At 34.2% G+C, this 17,831-nt stretch overlaps 1 protein-coding gene across 15 annotated transcripts in view; it reads left to right on the top strand.

The window, feature by feature from the left end:
- Positions 1-277: 277 nt before the first annotated feature.
- Positions 278-17,831, top strand: part of LOC309632716 (uncharacterized protein) — a 338,702-nt gene continuing 321,148 nt past the window's right edge. For 14 of the 15 annotated variants that reach the window (XR_014247015.1, XR_014247016.1, XR_014247017.1 and 11 more), the window contains exon 1: positions 278-17,613. The gene's annotated coding sequence lies outside the window, so the exon portion shown is untranslated. The remainder of the gene's footprint in view (positions 17,614-17,831) is intronic. The other variant, XM_082400505.1, reaches the window with a different exon arrangement.

Below are 17,831 nucleotides of genomic sequence, written 5' to 3'. Positions count from 1 at the left end.
TTGTAAAACGAATGCTCTAAGCTGGGCTCTTCCCCATTTCTATGACGCTTCTCAAGCTGGCTACTTCATCAAAGACTGACCATCGCCATCCTGTGTTTTCTCTAAAATCCAGTCCTTGTACTCAGCAACTTTGGTGTAGACTCCTGGTTGTTCGCTGTGGGCACAGCCTTCACCCCAACTGGTGATGCCCACCAAATGCCATATTCCATTGTGCTTACAAACCAAGGGACCACCTGAATCACCCAATTTCCGAGTCTGCAGAAAGACTCAGCAGAACTATTTTCGTGGGTGGCTTTGTGAGTGCTAATATGGCTGCAATGTAAGGGCAATGAGCCCACGGTTCTGATTCCCTAAACTTGTTGATGTTTTACTCTGAATAACCTGCCAAGACCATCAGACTCCAGGTGTACTTCTTTGAGACATGAGACAGGCAATGGGGAGATGTTCCCATTCACTAGCATTGTTATCTGGTTTGCATATTTTACCTTGTTTATTTGATGACTTCCAAGAATTCAAAGTTAAAATAACTCTGGACGAAGTATAAGTCATCATTTTCACCCACACTTGGATTTGAAATAGCCTATGTGTTCTAACCTAGCTTGGGATGTAAAAAAAATTAGCCAGGACTCTACTTAGTAGAATATTAGCTAAGAAATGGCTGTATTATTTTAGGAGAGGAGAGACTTTACAAGACTTTTGAGATTATCTCTCTGTAACTGCTGAATTTTCATACAATTAGATGTCCCTGCTTAGTAGGTGGGCTTCCGTAAATAGCAAACAATACTATATGTTTTTAAAAATTAAGTTTAAACTTTTCTTCGTTTGAAAATTCACTCTAAAATTAAGGACCCTTAACTCTTTCAACACTCCCCAGTACCCTAACTGACTATTATAAATCACTGCTATACTGCTTTAATCCAGTTGAATTTAGTTGAGTATAGCTTTTTGCCTCCTGCAAAAATCTTTTTATTTATTTGCTTCTTTTTCTTCTATTTGCTTGCTGGACTTGTGCTAATTGAGACAGATAGTGTTATGATTTTTTTTTTTTTTTTTTTACATTTCATCCATAAAGTGAGACTTTCAATTGATGTAGATTTGAAAACTTATATTTACCTCATAGTTTTGCAATTTTTCCCCATAGACTCCTTGAAATTGTAACCATTTTAAGTTGGAAGAATTGAGAAACAGAGTTAAATTATTTGCAAAGACTACAGAGTAAATTAGAGAAACAATTCACAATCAAGGTGAGGTAAAACAAATCAATCCTAAATGCATTTAGGTTCATTTTTACAAATATTATTAGACTGTGATTCTAAAAGTATTCCCATTGGTAAAATTATTGTATTTGGCAGTATTTTCACTAAATATTTTGGCAGATTAAAATCTACTTGGTGGACTGCACTAATTTTATTTGCAAACCTGTGTGGGTTATATGTGCTGACAAGCATGTAGAGTAATTGAAAGTTTTATACATTTCTAATAGGAATTCAAAATGGTAGAAGTATGGAAACAAACTTGGCAGTTTGTTGTATATTAAGATATATATATATATATTTTTAAATAAATGTATTTATTTACTTATTTATTTATTTTTGGCTGTGTTGGGTCTTCGTTTCTGTGCGAGGGCTTTCTCCAGTTGCGGCAAGCGGGGGCCACTCTTCATCGCAGTGCGCGGGCCTCTCACTGTCGTGGCCTCTCCCGTTGCGGAGCACAGGCTCCAGACGCGCAGGCTCAGTAGTTGTGGCTCATGGGCCTAGCCGCTTCGCGGCATGTGGGATCTTCCCGGACCGGGGCACGAACCCATGTCCCCTGCATTGGCAGGCGGACTCTCAACCACTGCGCCACCAGGGACGCCCTATTAAGATATATTGAACCATATGCTACTACACATGCTACCACAGCTAATTTATTCCTAGAAATTTATCCAAATGGGTGAAGGCATACGTCCACACAAAGACCTGGGTGTAAATATTTATAGCTATTTTATTCATCATCAGAAAAAGTAAAAACAACCCAAATGTTCTTCAGTTAGTGAATGAATTAAAAAATTGTGTAATAGTCATACAATAGAATAATATTTAGAAATAAAACAGAACAGATACATGCAAACATATGAATGCATCTCAAAAGCATTAAATTAAGTCAAACTATGATCACCAAACAATCTGGTATTAATATCCTTGAAGACAATGTTTAGTAGAGAATCTGAGACAAAATATGTTTCAATAAAAGATTAATGAAAGAACAAATTAACTTATAGCTCTAGATGTCACATGTTTTTTAAGTGACTGTAAAAAGTTACCAGGTAAGTCGTTATGGAATTCCTCCCCCTCCCCCTAGAGTGATTCATTCCACAAGGGAAAAATCATAGACTTTGTTACCATATTTCTGTTAAGATACAGAATATATATGCAGACATTAGAGAATATAGAAAAAATAAGCACATTCCATATCAGATTGATGATAGTTTAGAATATTTCAGAAATTGAGCATTAGTTTTTATTAAAACAAAGAAACCAAAAGCACGAAGCTTTAACCTAGCTTACAGTTTTGATTAGACTGAGGCCCAGAAACTGAATTTATATATAATTGACAGTCTTAATTTTAGCTAATCTAGTTTGTGTAAAGTAGAATCTTATTGTCACACAATTTGTATTACTGTTGCAGTTAATGATGTTAAGCAACTTTTCATGTACTTACCTGCTCTCTGTGTACCTTCTTTTGGTGAAATGTCTGGTTTTTTTTTTTTTTTTTTTTGCTCATTATTTAAATTGAGCTGCTTGTCTTTATTTTATTAAATTTTAAGCTTCTCTGTTATATCCTGGATACAGGTTCTTTGCAAGAAATGTCATTTGCAAATATTTTCTCCCAGTCTGAGTCTTATCTTCTTATTAACTTAAATGTTTTTTCAAGCAACAGAACTTTAAAATTACAATATAGTGCCTCATTATTGTCTTTTATGTTTCATGTTTTTCTTTGTATCACATATTAAAAAATCTTCCCTTAGGTTATAAAGATTTTTCCTATACTTTCTCCTAGGAGCGTTATAGTTTGAGTGCCTACATTTAACTCTATGATCAATTTCAAATTAATTTTTATATATGGTGCAAGGTAGGGTTTTTCTTGCATATGTGTCTAGCTCTGTTTTCTTTGTACTTTTCCTGCATGGGATTTCCAAGATTTTTGCATTTGTGGCTTCTCGTCATTCATTAATTTTGGAAAATTCTTGTCAGTAAGGTCTTCAAATACTTCTCATATTTCCTCTCTCTTTACCTCTGGGACTCCAAATGCATCTATATTAGATAATTTAAAATTGTGCCATAGCTCGTGGGTGCTCTACTGCTTTCGGTTTGCTTGTTTTCCTCTACTCTGTTTTTTCTTTTTTGTGTTTCAGTTTGGATAATATCTAATTATCATTGTTCAAGTTCACTATTTCTTCCTCTAGTGGTGTTCATTCTGTTGAAAAACCCATCAAAGGAATTTTTTATGTCTCTCTGATATTGTGTCTTTTTTTGTTTTGTTTTGTTTTTTATTGCCAGCATATATAGCTGACTTTTAAAAAATAGTTTCAATCACTCCTCTACAATATCCCATCTGTCCTCGGACAGTGTCCATCATTTATACTATATCCTTTAAATAATAGTTATTTACAATCCCAGTTTAACTGTTCCATCATTAGGGCCATTTCTGGCTCTAGTTCTATGAATTAGTTTATCTCTTATCAGTAGTCAGCAGAGCCACGCTTAAAGATCTGTTGCTTTTTTTTCTCACTTTCTTGTGTCTTATTATTTTCAACTCTATGCTGAACATTGTGTGCAGAAGAACAATTGAACCTAAGGTATAGTATTTTTGCTTGGCAATGCACACACTTCTTTCTTCCTCAAGCTGCCAACACAATGAGGTGAGTCAATGTAGACGCTGGTTTGGCTGGTCTGGGGTTTTGTTGTTGCTGTAGTTATCCTTAGTGCTCCTTAGTTTTCAAATTCTTTCAGCATTGGGCAAAAACTTTCATGTGCTTAGTGTGAAGCCTGGGAAACCAGAGGCTTTTTTTTTCATCAGTGTCTGTGCTGCATTCTGAGTGCTTGGGAGGCAAAGGCTTCTGCCTTTCCCTCTTTTAATCAATAAGCTCTGCCACGTATTGCTGGTAGTCTTGTTTTTGTTTCAAAATATATATTCTGTTTTACACTGCAGTCTTTCTATTAATTTTTCAGCAGGACATTTAAAATATTTCCTAGCATTCTCTCTTGTTCTCCATTTTTCTATTTAAAATGAGATGATCCTTTAATAATCTTACCACCTACATATTTGAAAAATGACAATACACAAACATAAAAGCAATACACTGTGGTCACTAAAAGCCATAAGGCAGCTGCATATATATTGGTTGCTGTGAAGTGAAAATAGCAAGTTGCAGAGTAGTGTATATTTATCACTCTGTGTGAACAAAAGTGATATACGTGTTTATATATGCATATATATATATGCATATATAAACAGACTATCTCTGGAAGAGTGCAGAGGAAACAGTTAAGAATCATTGACCTTTGGAAAGGGAATAGGATAGGCTTAGGAGTTAGAAGACTTACTTTTCACATCACACATTTTTATTTAAATATTTATTAAAAGTTTCAATATTTTACAATATGGAGATAGTACCTAGTCAAAATTAGCTAAAGGTAATAGTGTAAGTAGTATAATTAATTTTTGAATATTTTAATGTATTTGTGTGTCATTTACATAGATATATACTTCAACTCAGTCTATAGAAAGTGTGTCTTAACTCATGGTGTTTCTGAAATATCTCTGACGCCACAGAGTTCTTATGTTATAGCCAGAAATTGCTCGCCCAGATGTGTGATTCTTTACTCTGGATCCACACTAGCATAACCTGGACATCTTTTTAAAAATACCCAGGATCTGCATCAGAATCTTAATTAAATTAGTGTTGTACAAGCACCATATATTAATATCCTCTTTTATTCAACATTCCTTTTACTTCCCCTTCGGGGTCATTAGTAAAGAAAACATGCAAGACAAAAGTAAATAGTTTAATAAATAATTATAAGGAAGCATATATGTATGCATGGCCCAGGTCAAGTTATAGAATACTGCTGTTTTGTCCAATCACAGTTTCTCTCTTTTACCCATTCCTCTCCAGCTACCACCTCCAGGTAATTACTATCCAGATTTTTGAATTAGTTATGTCCTTGTTTTTCTTTATAGTTTTGTCATCTAAAAATATAATTCTGCATCCTTAAAATATAATTAGGTTTTATCTGGTATAGAACCTCAAAAATGAAAATTAAATCATATTCTTTATGTCTTAACACTTTCAAACTCTTTTATATTTGATTCATTTCTTTTTAAAAGTACCTGTATCTACATTCAATTTTCACTGTTGTATTATATTCCATTGTATGAGCATAGCATGATAGATGTATCTTTTCTATTATTGATAGACATATGGATTGTTTCTTGTTTGGAAATATTGTAGGCAAAGCTCTCATAAACTCGTATATATTTATCCCAGTGTTCATATGTATAATTTTCTTTAGGGTTTATATCTAGGGGTGGATTTGTTAAGTCAAAAATATGTATTTTGGGATTTTACTATATTAAGCCCAACTGTTTTTACCAAGTGGCTGTTTCAATATATACTCCCACCAGAAGTACATAAGAATAAGCATTGATTCATATCTTTGCCAGCTCTTGACATTGTTAGGTTATTTTTTAAAAAAAATTGGCTAAGCTGGTGGATGTATAATAAAATAAAGCCCAGAGATGTGCAAAGTTGGATATAACACAATAGCTGATTTCCCCTTGAGCCCTGAACTGCTAATTTAAAGACACTCCAATAAATCCATCAATCTCCCAATAAAATCATGCAATATATTATGTGATTAATTTTTTGATTCCTGCTCACATAATTCTGGGAAAATGTTATTTAAATGTGGATTCCACTGATGACTACTAATAGATATCTTTATTATCTATCATCTATCTGTCTATCTATCTATCTTCATTGTTAAAGAAGAGCTTCTTTATGTATTTTTTAGATGGATGACAGTGGTATCAAATCATTATAGAATTTAAATGACATTTTATCCATTTGAAAGAGTGATGTCATAGTTCTCTTTAAAAATGTCAATACTTACAACATGCCAAACATACGTCATTTGTAGCTAGACTTATGATGAACACTTTTATCTGCAAGTACGAAATGTGTGAAGGAATACATCCTTTTTGATATGGATTTTTCTGTGTGTGTGAAATGCATAATCATGTTTTTTGGGGGTTCATGTTTCTATTAGGGCATCTGTGTTTTACCTTTTGATTTAAAGGAGTTCTTTATGTATCTCTATATACATTCTTTTTTGTTATATTATTATGTATATTTTCTCCAAATTTGGTACTTGTCTTTCACTCACTTCACGCTGTCCTCTGATGCATAGATGTTCTTAATTTTAAGTAGATGAACATATTGATATTTTTCTTTCTTATTAGTGTTATTTTGTGTCTTGATTAAGAAATCCTTCCCTCCCTCAAGATCATAAACTTATTCTCCTATGTTATCTTCCAGAAATTTTATAGATTGCTTTAACTTTGTATGTTCAATTATGATGAAACTCTGATAAATCATTTTTGATTCTCAAAAGGTTTACATGTGATCCCGGTTTGCAAATCTATATGATGACTCTTTTATAACCATAATTTTTCTAGGATGAATTTTTCCTTTCCTATTTTTCTACTCTGCTCCACCTAGCATCAAGGAATCCTTATCACTTTCTGTGAAGTTTGAGCAATTTCACTTCTGTTTCATCTTAACCCTGAGAGCAGATCTTGTTCGAGACCCAGCTTAAAATGGACAAGTTCCCCTAAGAGTTGCCCACATAAGGAAGGGATTTGGCCTTCGCTCCTGTTATTCCCATATATAAGATCCCCCAAAGGAAAGCCCAAGTTTGCCAGGATGGGCAGCTAGTCCTCAGAGCAAAATTGTTTTTGTTGCTCTGGTGTTTTTCGTACATATTTTATGACCCATTTTCTCTTAGAATTTTGTCTGGTAATTTCTTATTATCCTGTCATCATTGTGATGTGTTTAAGAAAAGAGGATCCATATTTTAACCAACACATTCTATTGTGTTCAGCACAGTATTTGGTCTAAATGTCTTAGGTATCAACTTGGCTAGGCTACAGTACTCAGCTAATTTATAAAACACTAATCTAGGTATTGCTGTGAAGGCATTTTATAGATGTGGTTAATATCTATCATCAGGGACTTTAAATAAAGGAGATTGCCCCCAGTAATGAGGTGGACTTCATGTAATTCCTTGAAGGCCTTAAGAGCAAAAACTGAGGTTTCCCTAGAGAAGAAGAAATTCTGCCTGCAGAATGAAACATCACCTCCCACATGAGTTTCCAGTCGGCCAGCTTACCTTACATAGTTCAGACGCACCAGCCCTTACAATTGCTTGAGCCAATTCCTCAAAATGAAATAAAATTATACATATATAAATTATATTTTTATTTTCCTGGAGAAGCTTGAGGCACTGCCCTATCTTAGCATTAATGAAACTGATGTCCTTTCTATTCTTTCTGTTTCTGTCTCTCTTCTTGGTATAGGTTTCTGTCTCTTTTTCTATAGAACACCCTAATTTTATTTCATAGAAATGTCATGGCTTCAAATATGTCTCATGAAAATTATTAAAGGCCTTTTCTTTGCCTGATTTATCTCTCTTCTTTCTGCTAAGCATTTCTGTTCAATCTTATCCTTACTTTTTCATATTTCAGGCTTTCCTAACATGCTTGGTGATCCTTGAAAGGCCCATGGAGAACTCGGTATGCTTTAGTTTAGATGGATGTCTGGGAATTGAGGCATTTTTAGGGGGACCCTCAAAACTTGAGTTAAGAGGACATGACCCTGGGGTTCTACCATCTTTTTTCTTTTTATCTCATTAGATCATTTATGAACTCTTTCTAGAGGAAGAACTTTTCACTGATGTTATAATTCCCACTGTATTCTGAATCCCACTGATTCCTATTTTTCTTTCACCTTCTGTCTTTGTGTTCAGAGCCTCTCCAGGTTTATGTAAAATAGGCTGAGTTCATCTTCTACTTTCTCTTTAAGCAGGAACTTCTGCTTTATTTATTTACTTTATATTTCATAAATTTGTTGAAATTTCTTGTTTTATTCCTTTTCTGATACTACACATACCTTAACATTTTTTTTTCTTATATCGAAATGAGGTCTCAAGACAGGGGAGAGTTATTACATGTTTTTTCATAATCCAATATCTTAATCTGAAAGCCAATTTTATGTATTTAAAATGGTAGTAAATAAAAACAGTTGGTTATATCTATAAATTATCCTATATTAATGAATACTTTATTGGAAAACTGCCTTTTGCTTATTCTTTCAATTTCCCTGTATTTCCCATTACTTACCCATTGTTAAAAGTCATGAGCTGCCAGAACAGACTGGATAAATTGCTGTTTTCCTGCCTTTCTAGTTTCTGCCTCTTCAATTACATGATACAATTTAATTATCTCTGGTGAAGCTAATGTAGGCAGAGAAGAGGAAGAAACTTTGTAAAGCTCCTACTGTACACTTGATTAGACATAAACCCAAAGTTCTGATTATTAATATTGATTGGACTGCTGAAACAAGATATGTTGGAAAGCATAGATTCAGTTGCATTGTGTGTACTCATAAGGAAAAGATAAGCCTAAATTGTTCTGCAAGGAATAACAGCTTCAATAAATGCAATAGTGGTTTTATATACAATTTTAAGTCACATATAGACTTCTGAGCTGAGTTATAAAATCAGGGCCTTTTAATTCAGCACTCCATAATTTCAGAGTTTGTGCCATTAAACTCCAAGTTATATAAACAACCAGACTCAGTTACCCGTCTCTTAAATTATTCCTTATGTTACTATGTGTTGCTTAGAAGACATGGAAAAATTCTTTTTAAATCTAAATGATCAATGAATGTAGAATTGCTCTCATTTCATCTCTAGCAACATTAATATCAAATAATTAAAAACCAATATGTGGAAGATTCTGGGAAGAAGGCAGCAATGGTATTGTTTTGAATTGTTCCAGAGTCCTCTTATTAAGCACACATAGAAACTAATTAGCAAAAGCAATAACTCAAAGACATTGTAGATATTTACAACAAAGCTAATTGACAAGGTATCCCTATGAACCCCAAAATACAGACATATAGTGAAAGGCCTTCAACATTTGTAAGACCTGCATGGAATCAATTTTGTGCAGAGGAAAGAAATAAGGAGTATGAAAGATCTGGAATCAGGAAACATTCAAAATATCCAATAGTTATTTACTGAAAAGCAGCTACAACTGGAAGGGATTTTGTATAATCCAAAAGTTGGTGAGTGTGAAGGATCTGAACAGGCTGGTACAATGGAGTGCCTATGATCCTACAAAGCTAATCAGCCAGGGCTAACTTCTTGGACAAGTCTATAGGTTGAGGAGAAACTCTTAGGCATGGCCAAAAATTAAAAAGCAGAAGGATGATAGAAAGGACGAGAACATTGTGATAACAATGAGGGAATGGGACAGACTCAATAAATCTCAGAAAATAAGCTATGACTACATCTATATCTCTATCTATCTATCTATCTATCTATCTATCTATCTATCTATCTATGTCTCCTTACACAAAAATAGTGAAGGGGGCTACTTCAAATTAGAAAAGCTACCTGAGCCACACGTCCTTCTAAAAGTTCAGGAAAACAAATTTCCCACTCACACACAGACACAAGCCATGCAAATTGTAGTTAAACTCTTGATAACGTGATTATGAACTAAATGAGAATGAAAACCAAATAATATCCTTAGAAAATAGATACTGAAAGCAGAAGACATCCATACAAAACAGAACAAAACTATAACCTATTATTTCAGAATGACTTAAATGGATCAAAGATTCTCTGAGGACTTTCACAAACTAAGACTGATTTATATTATCCTCCATTTACAGCTTCCTCTTCTTCTTTTGTTCCTATCTCAGGTGAGGATTGGTGGCGTCTGTTAGCCTGAACTGGATACTATAAAGCTTCATTTTCTCTTCATTCAACCTCATGTCTCTAGTCAGTTACTAAGTTCTGGAAATGCTTCCTCCTAAAGACCCATTCAATCATTTTCCTCTTCTCAACCCTCCCTGTAATTTACCATCTCTCATGTGTATTATTGAGTTATGCTCCTCATTTGTGTTCTTATTTTCAGTTATAGTCATCTCCAGCTCATGTTGCAAATTGATTCTATGGGGAAATGATATAAAACACAACATAAAACTACTATTTAACAAATCATGACATCAATGACCTTTCATTTTCTTCCTGAGTCTCCATCTCATCTTCTCCCACTCCTTCTTATGTATTTTATGGAATACTTATATTTATTTGCATAAATCATTATCTTCAACATTGCTATGTCTTTTGTTTTAACTTTGGTAGAATTCTTTTTTTCCTGGTTTCATTGAGATATAATTGACATTCAGCACTGTTTAAGGTGGACAGCATAATGATTTGATGTCCTTATATTTTGATATGATTACCACAATAGGTTTAGTTAACATTCATCATCTTATATTGATACAAAAAAAGGAAAAATTGTTTTTCCTTGTGTTGAAGACTCTTAGGATCTACTCTCAACAACTTTCAAATATACTATGCAGCAGTGTTAACTATCTTTTCCTATCTATTCCTAACTATCTTTTCCTAACTATTCCCAGTACTTATTTATCTTATAACTGGAAATTTGTAACTTTGACCACTTTCATTCCACATATAAGTGTAGTATTTGTCTTTGTCTGATTTATTTCACTTGGCATAATGTCCTCAAGGTCCATCCATGTTGTTGCAAATGGCAGGGTTTCCTTCTTTTTTATGCTGTATAATATTTTATTGTGTATATATAACCCAATTTCTTTATCCATTCATCCATCGATGGATGCGTAGGTTGTTTGCATGTCCTTGCTATTGTAAATAATGCTGTTATGAACATGAGGGTTCTGTGTCTTTTTAAAAATTTTATTATTGAGAAAAACAAATACTTTATATTAATGCATATATGTAGAATCTAGAAAAATGGTCTGAATGATCCTATTTGCAAGGCAGAAATAGAGACACAGATGTAGAGAACAAACGTATGGACACCAAGGGGGGAAAGGGGAGGTGGGTTGAATTGGGAGATTGGGGTTGATGTATATACACTATTGATACTATGTATAAAATAGATAACTAATGAGAACCTACTGTATAGCTCAGGGAACTCTACTCAATGCTCTGTGGTGACCTAAATGGGAAGGAAATTCAAAAAAAGAGGGGATACATGTATACGTATAGCTGATTCACTTTGCTGTACAGTAGAAACTAACACAACATTGTAAAGCAACTATACTCCAATAAAAAATAATTAAAATATAAATTAAAATGTTATTACTTTTAAGTAAAAATTGTTTATATTACGGTATACACCATGACGATTGGATATACATATACATAAAGGAATGATTACTACAGTCAAGCTAATTAACATATCATTTCCTCACATAATTACAATTTTTTTGTGTGTGTGGTGAGAGCATCTGAAATCTACCCTTTTAACAAATTTCCACTATACAATATAATATGATTAACCATAGTCACCATGCTGTGCATTAGATCTCTAGACTTATTCATCCTATATAACTGCCACTTTTTTCCCTTTGACAAACATGTCCCCATTTCCCTCACCTTCCCACCCCTGGTAACCACTATTCTCCTTTCTGCTTCTATATATTCGATGTTACTTAGATTTCACATATAAGTTGATCATGCAGTTTTTTTTTTCTTTCTGTGTCTGACTCATTTCACTGAGCATAATGTCCTCCGGGTTCATCAATGTTGTTGCAAATGGCAGGATCTGTAACATTTTTTTAAGGCTGAATATATATGTGTGTGTGTGTTTATGTGTGTGTGTGTTTGTATGTGTGTGTGTATAAATATGTCTTCCTTGTGTGGTGAACTCTGCTGCTTGGATTGCCTTATCACCCCTTATCCAGCTGGTAGACTTCAGTCTATGCTGTAAGACTTAACTGAAACATTATCTCCTCTAGGAAAATTTCCCTGATCTTAAAGGTAAACCTTAACATCTCTTTTCTATCATATTTTATATGATAGAAATATTATATGCTATTAATATTTTATTGATATTATTTGTTTATAGGCAAATGTTACCTTCAGTTACATCAGTAGTCAACTTTTTTTTTCTATAAAGGGCCAATATTTTAGACTTTGTGGGCCATAGTCTCTGTTACAACTACTCAACTCTGTCACTGTAGTGTGAAACAATATGCCATAAACAATAAACATAAACAATATGTAAATAAAAATTTAAAAAAAGAAAACAAGACCCAATGAAAAAATAAGCAATGGACATAGAAGATAGTTGACAAGATAATGAAAACAAACAAATAAACAAAACAACAAAAAAATACATGACTGTTTTCAGGAAAAATTTTATTTACAAAAACAGGCAGTCAGCTGGATTTGGCCTGTGGCCCGCAGTTTGCCAACTTTTGAATTTGCTGACTAAGACTTACCCTCGATGCTTGCTATAAAATGTATATGATGAAGGTTTAGAATTTATTATACCATAATAAGTATAAAAATCCAGACTGCTAAATAGACCTTGAATTCCCAGTGGAAACAGCTTTAAGTCTTAATTGGCTGTTTCTCATCACCAATAACAGATTCTTATACATAATAAAACAAAAATTTGATAAATTCTATGAATAAGTATGTAGACTGTCACAAAAACTAGACAGCACATTCTGTTATAGTATTATTTAGAAAATGGCTGTGAAAGGAATTGGTCAAGAACTGTACATCTCTTTTATATATGGTCCTTCTTGTAGGAATATCATAAGGTACCATTTTGGTGCTGTGTAGTGCTTTATTCAGGATACTCCTTTATCTAATCCACCTCACAGACCCTTTCAGAGGTTCTTCACTCTTAAAAGTGTTATAATTTGTTAGACAGCAATGTAAGGACCAAAATTCACACCCAAAATAATGGCATTAACTTTGTTTTGATGTAAATTATTTTAGTTTATAATGGAATAATTTTACCATAGACATAGTTTCTTTTTTCCTAATGATAGCTGCACAGGGTGATTTTATGATGACACTAAGTTATTCTTTGGTCTTGTGTCAACAATAATCTTTCTAGCCCTCAGGCAGTTGTAATTCTCTGGCTTTGTCCTAAAAACTAGGGCAGGAGAGATACAGAGAACATTAAGCCTGCTATATAAAACCTACTATAACCTACCATAACAGTTGGCTTTATTTTAGAGGATAAAAACCTTAAAACCTAGTGTTGGTTTTATATAAGTACAACAGAGCAGATACCTAGAGTTTGAATTCTACCTACACATACATTTCCCAAGCTCTTTGAAAATGATCTAATAATGGTTAAACTAATAAAGCATACACTTGAAGATCGCTATTAAATTGAAATGAGGGAATAGTGGTGTTTACTATATTTCCATAAATATAAAGCCCCAGTGATATTTTCTATTCTAAATTTAAATTACTTTTACTCCTAAGATTTTCGTGAGGGACCTTAAATTTAAGATGAAGTGGACTTAGTAATCATAAGAGTTTCAAGTGTGTGTGTGTGTGTTTGCACATGTGTGTTTTTAGCACATTTGTAATAACTTATTTGAAATAGATATGTTTTACTGTTTCCTGAGATGGGGTCCATAGGCTTTGGTGTTGGTTCTCATTGCTACTGTAACAAATTACAACAGAATGAGCATTTTACACAACACAAATTTTCTATCTTCATTTCTGCTGGTCAGAAATTTGGTATGGGTCCCACAGGGCTAAAATGAAGTGTCAGTAGTATTCCTTTCTGGAGATTCTAAGGATGAATTCGTTTCTTTGCTCGTTTGTGTTGTTAGTAGAATTTAGATCCTTGTGGCTATAGAACAAATCTCGCTGCTTTCTTACTATCAGCTGAAGACTGATAGCAAGTTATCAGTCTGGCTATCAGCTGAAGACTATTCTCAGCTTCCAGGAGCCACCACATTCCTTGGCTTATGACCCCCCTCACTCCACCTTCCAAGCCGGAAAAGGTGGAAGTGTTAGCGACCTGGGTTCTTAGCCTTCCTTAATCAATAGAAATTGATAAGAGGCCAGACAAGAAAATTCAGGCAAGGCTTTATTGGGGCCCCTGCTGTAGCAGGAGTGAGTGAAAACAAGCAACAGGTTCCCTTGCTTGCTCCCCAGGGTGGGGCGAGCTGGTTCCTTATATGGGGTGAGAGTAGGGGTGTATCCAGGGGTCGGGCAGGAGGATGGCTTAGGTGGTCTGCCCACCCCTTTGGTGGTGTTGAGTGCAGGGGGCATGCTCAGTGCCCTGCTTTTGCTCCTGGCTCTTCAGAAGTGGCAGTTGGGCTTTTGGTCTTTTTGTATCTCGTTGTCCATAAATTGCCCCAACTATGCATGTGCGCAGCTACTTTTAGTCCCATATATTTTCTTTGTATTTTGTTGCTGAGGAGACATTTGTCCAGGTGCAAGCACTGCAGCAAAGGGTCCCGGGTGCCAGCTTGTCTACTGTACTTCTTACTGAATGTTCAAAGATACAGATTTGGCTTCAATTTTATTTTGGATACCTCAGTTTTTCATCCCTATACATTTAATTTATAAACTTTTATTTGGTCATGTCCCTCTACCATCAATCTCAGGGATAGTTAATTATTCACAGTTTTGTTCACTTTGCTTCATATCCTCGGAAGAAATTTCTGCTACCTCAGTGGTTTAAGTTTTCTACAGCAACATGAATCAAGAATATGGTAAATAAATGAGCCAATGGGGCTTTTTTTTCCTTCATTAAACTTAAACACTGATCAGATCATTTTTTTTTTTGGTATAACTTTTATTTTGGAGTATTACATTTAAGAAGACTAACACTCTTGAGTATGTCCAAAGGGTAATGAAAAATATAATTAGTAGTTCTGACAACTATATTTTAAAAAATGTTTGATGAAGTTAAAGTTGTTTTGTCAAAAAGAAAATATTAAGTGACATATTTTCCTATATTCCACTGGCTTTGTTAGAGAATGTTGATGCTTCTAGTATTAAAGTATTTTATTATATCTTAAATTTATGTTAATATTATAACATTATTAAAATTATGGAAGCTCATTCTCCAAAAAAAACAGAAGAATTTCAGTTTGGGCATCTAGCAATATGCTTGGAAAGTCCTTCCACACATCACTAATATTTATTGAGCATCTATGGTGTACCAGTATATTCTGGTTACATAGGATACAATGTTGTACTACAACCACGACACAAATGAAAACAAAATACATAAAAGAAAAAATACTGCCTCCCAAATATTACATTCTAACAAAAGAAAATGGACAAAATGAGTAAGAAAATTGTATAATACATGTACCAGAGCCTTCTAATTGTCTCTCAATATTTACTCCATCCTTCTTTTACGTTGTAATAGACTTCTCCCTTCCAATTTTGGCTGGGAATATATCTGTCAGTTCTGGTCATTATTTTCCAGCATTAATGGCAGCAATATGAGGCCATGTGCCCAAATTCTTGCCAATGAATTATAGGGGAAATATTGGTATAAATCTGCATCCAATCCCTAAAGGAAATCTCTTGAAGGGTTTCTCTTGTAGCAGTGTCAGACTAGTCAATTTAGGATAAACCTGTTCATTGTGAATAATTAGAGTAGCTGGATAAAATATGAAATAAAGAGTATCTATTTGGGGGCGCTGGAGGAGTATCAAGGCCAAGAGTATGGGTAAAAGAGAATTCCAGAGAGGTGAACCTTACATTTGATGTCAATTTTCACCTCTAGGTATTTTGCTATTTAAAAACATCAGCTAAATGGCTAGCTGAAAGCAGTGGGGAGAATATGGGTCCTAAACAGAGCTCTTGGAAATTTTACAGGGAAAAGGTAACCACAATAGGAGTTTGTAGCCTGATAAGAAACCGAATAAGAAAAAACTTGTAGTCTGATAAGAAAAAAAAATCCACACTTGGGATTGGAACCCAATGAGCTACCTCATAGGGAGTACTTGAAACAAACCCATACCCTAAAAATTTAAGCCCTGTTTCTTAACAGCTCATTTTCTGAATTAACTAAATTTATCTGTTCGTAGCAAGATCATCTATAAGAATTAAATTATATCCCCTGTGGAAGACAATAACATCATCCTGAGCCCCAAAAGAGCTCTATATTTTTCCACAAATAACGGTATCTCTCAATTAAACATAATCAGGCATTAAAATATGTTGGAAATCTATCAGGAAAAAATAGCTAATAAAAATAGAAATGCATATGACCCATATACTGGATTTATCAGTAGTAGTTTAAAAATCACTGTAATAGATCCAAGGGATTAAATAGCACTATGGAGTCTTTCACCAGGGAAATGAAAAATACAAAATATCAGATATTATTTCTATAATGAAAAATGAAGTTAATAGTTCAATGATGGTTTTAATAGTAAATTAGGCACAGCTGAAGAAAGAATGAGTAAACTAGAAAAAAGATTAGAACAAAATACCCAGATTAGAGCATGGAAAGAAAAATAGATATTTTACAAAGAATAAGAGCTGTATGGGATATGGTTTAAAATCTAAATTGCAGTGCTCTCTTCGGCAGCACATATACGAAAATCTAAATTGCATGTTACTAGAGTCCTGAAAGGAGTAGAGAGAGGTTGTGAAAGATGCAATATTTGAAGACCTAAGGACCAACAATTTCCAAAATTAACAAAAAGCAGTTTGCTGGTTCAGGAAACTTTACAAATCTTAGGTCAGAATAACTACAAGAGAATCTATACCTAGACAGACGCATCATAGTAAAACTACTGAAAATTTTTTAAAAGAGAAAAAAAAATCTTTCAGATGTAAAGAATGACTTCCTATGTGTTCTATTTGGTGCTTTTTTTTTCAACCATTAAGTCACTTTTTCTATTTTTATGTTCCCTGAAGACATTTTCAAACTTGACTTTGATTTTTTTTTAAGGTAAGCATTATTGACTTACAATCTTGATCAGAAATCTTTGTGGACTCTCTCTGTGGTGTGTTGTTTCAGCTGCTACCTATTCAGTGACCCTTCTGTGCTTGTAATTATATTGCTTTGGGCTGTGCATTGTCTTTGTTTTATATCCAATAAGCCTCTTTGAGACATAGATGAAGAAGCCATCCTCCTGAGAAGAAATTTAATTAAGTTTGTTTTCCAAACCATCTAAATCTTTTTCTGACTTTTGTCTGTTTTTTCTAATTTTTGTGTGTTTATCTTAGAGAGATGTATCAACCTATTTAACCATGATTGTGGCTCTTAGTGTTTTGGTATGTATGGTGAGGTTCTTTCGACCATCCAGGTGTTGGGGATTTAGGCTTCAAATCAAGAAGCCGATTTGCAAAAGCCGACTTATGAGTACAAGTCTCAGGGAAACTGGTTTTCTGGCTCAGGAACAACTCAGGTCTCTTTGTATTTGCCTGAGGAACATTTACTTCTGATTCAGCCAAACAGTGAAGGACTCCTCTTATAAGCCTCTATCTTCAGGAAAAGGTACTTTTAAAACTTTTCTGTCCTGTTTACCTCACAAATCCATTAAAACTGAAGTTCAGCTGTGCCTGGTTCAAGGTAAAAGTGATTTCAATGTTCCTCTTATTTCTCTGGGTTTTGGCTTTCTCCCCATTTCTTCCAAAATGGCTGTACCCTTTGACATTCCAAACAGTAAAGTAGGAGAGTTTCCTGTTGCTCCACAACTTCAGCAGTATGTGGTA

Source organism: Balaenoptera borealis, assembly GCF_965194805.1.
Source record: "Balaenoptera borealis genome assembly, chromosome: 7".
Taxonomy (NCBI): Eukaryota; Metazoa; Chordata; class Mammalia; order Artiodactyla; family Balaenopteridae; genus Balaenoptera; species Balaenoptera borealis.
This window is presented reverse-complemented; position numbering and strand designations above follow the sequence as displayed.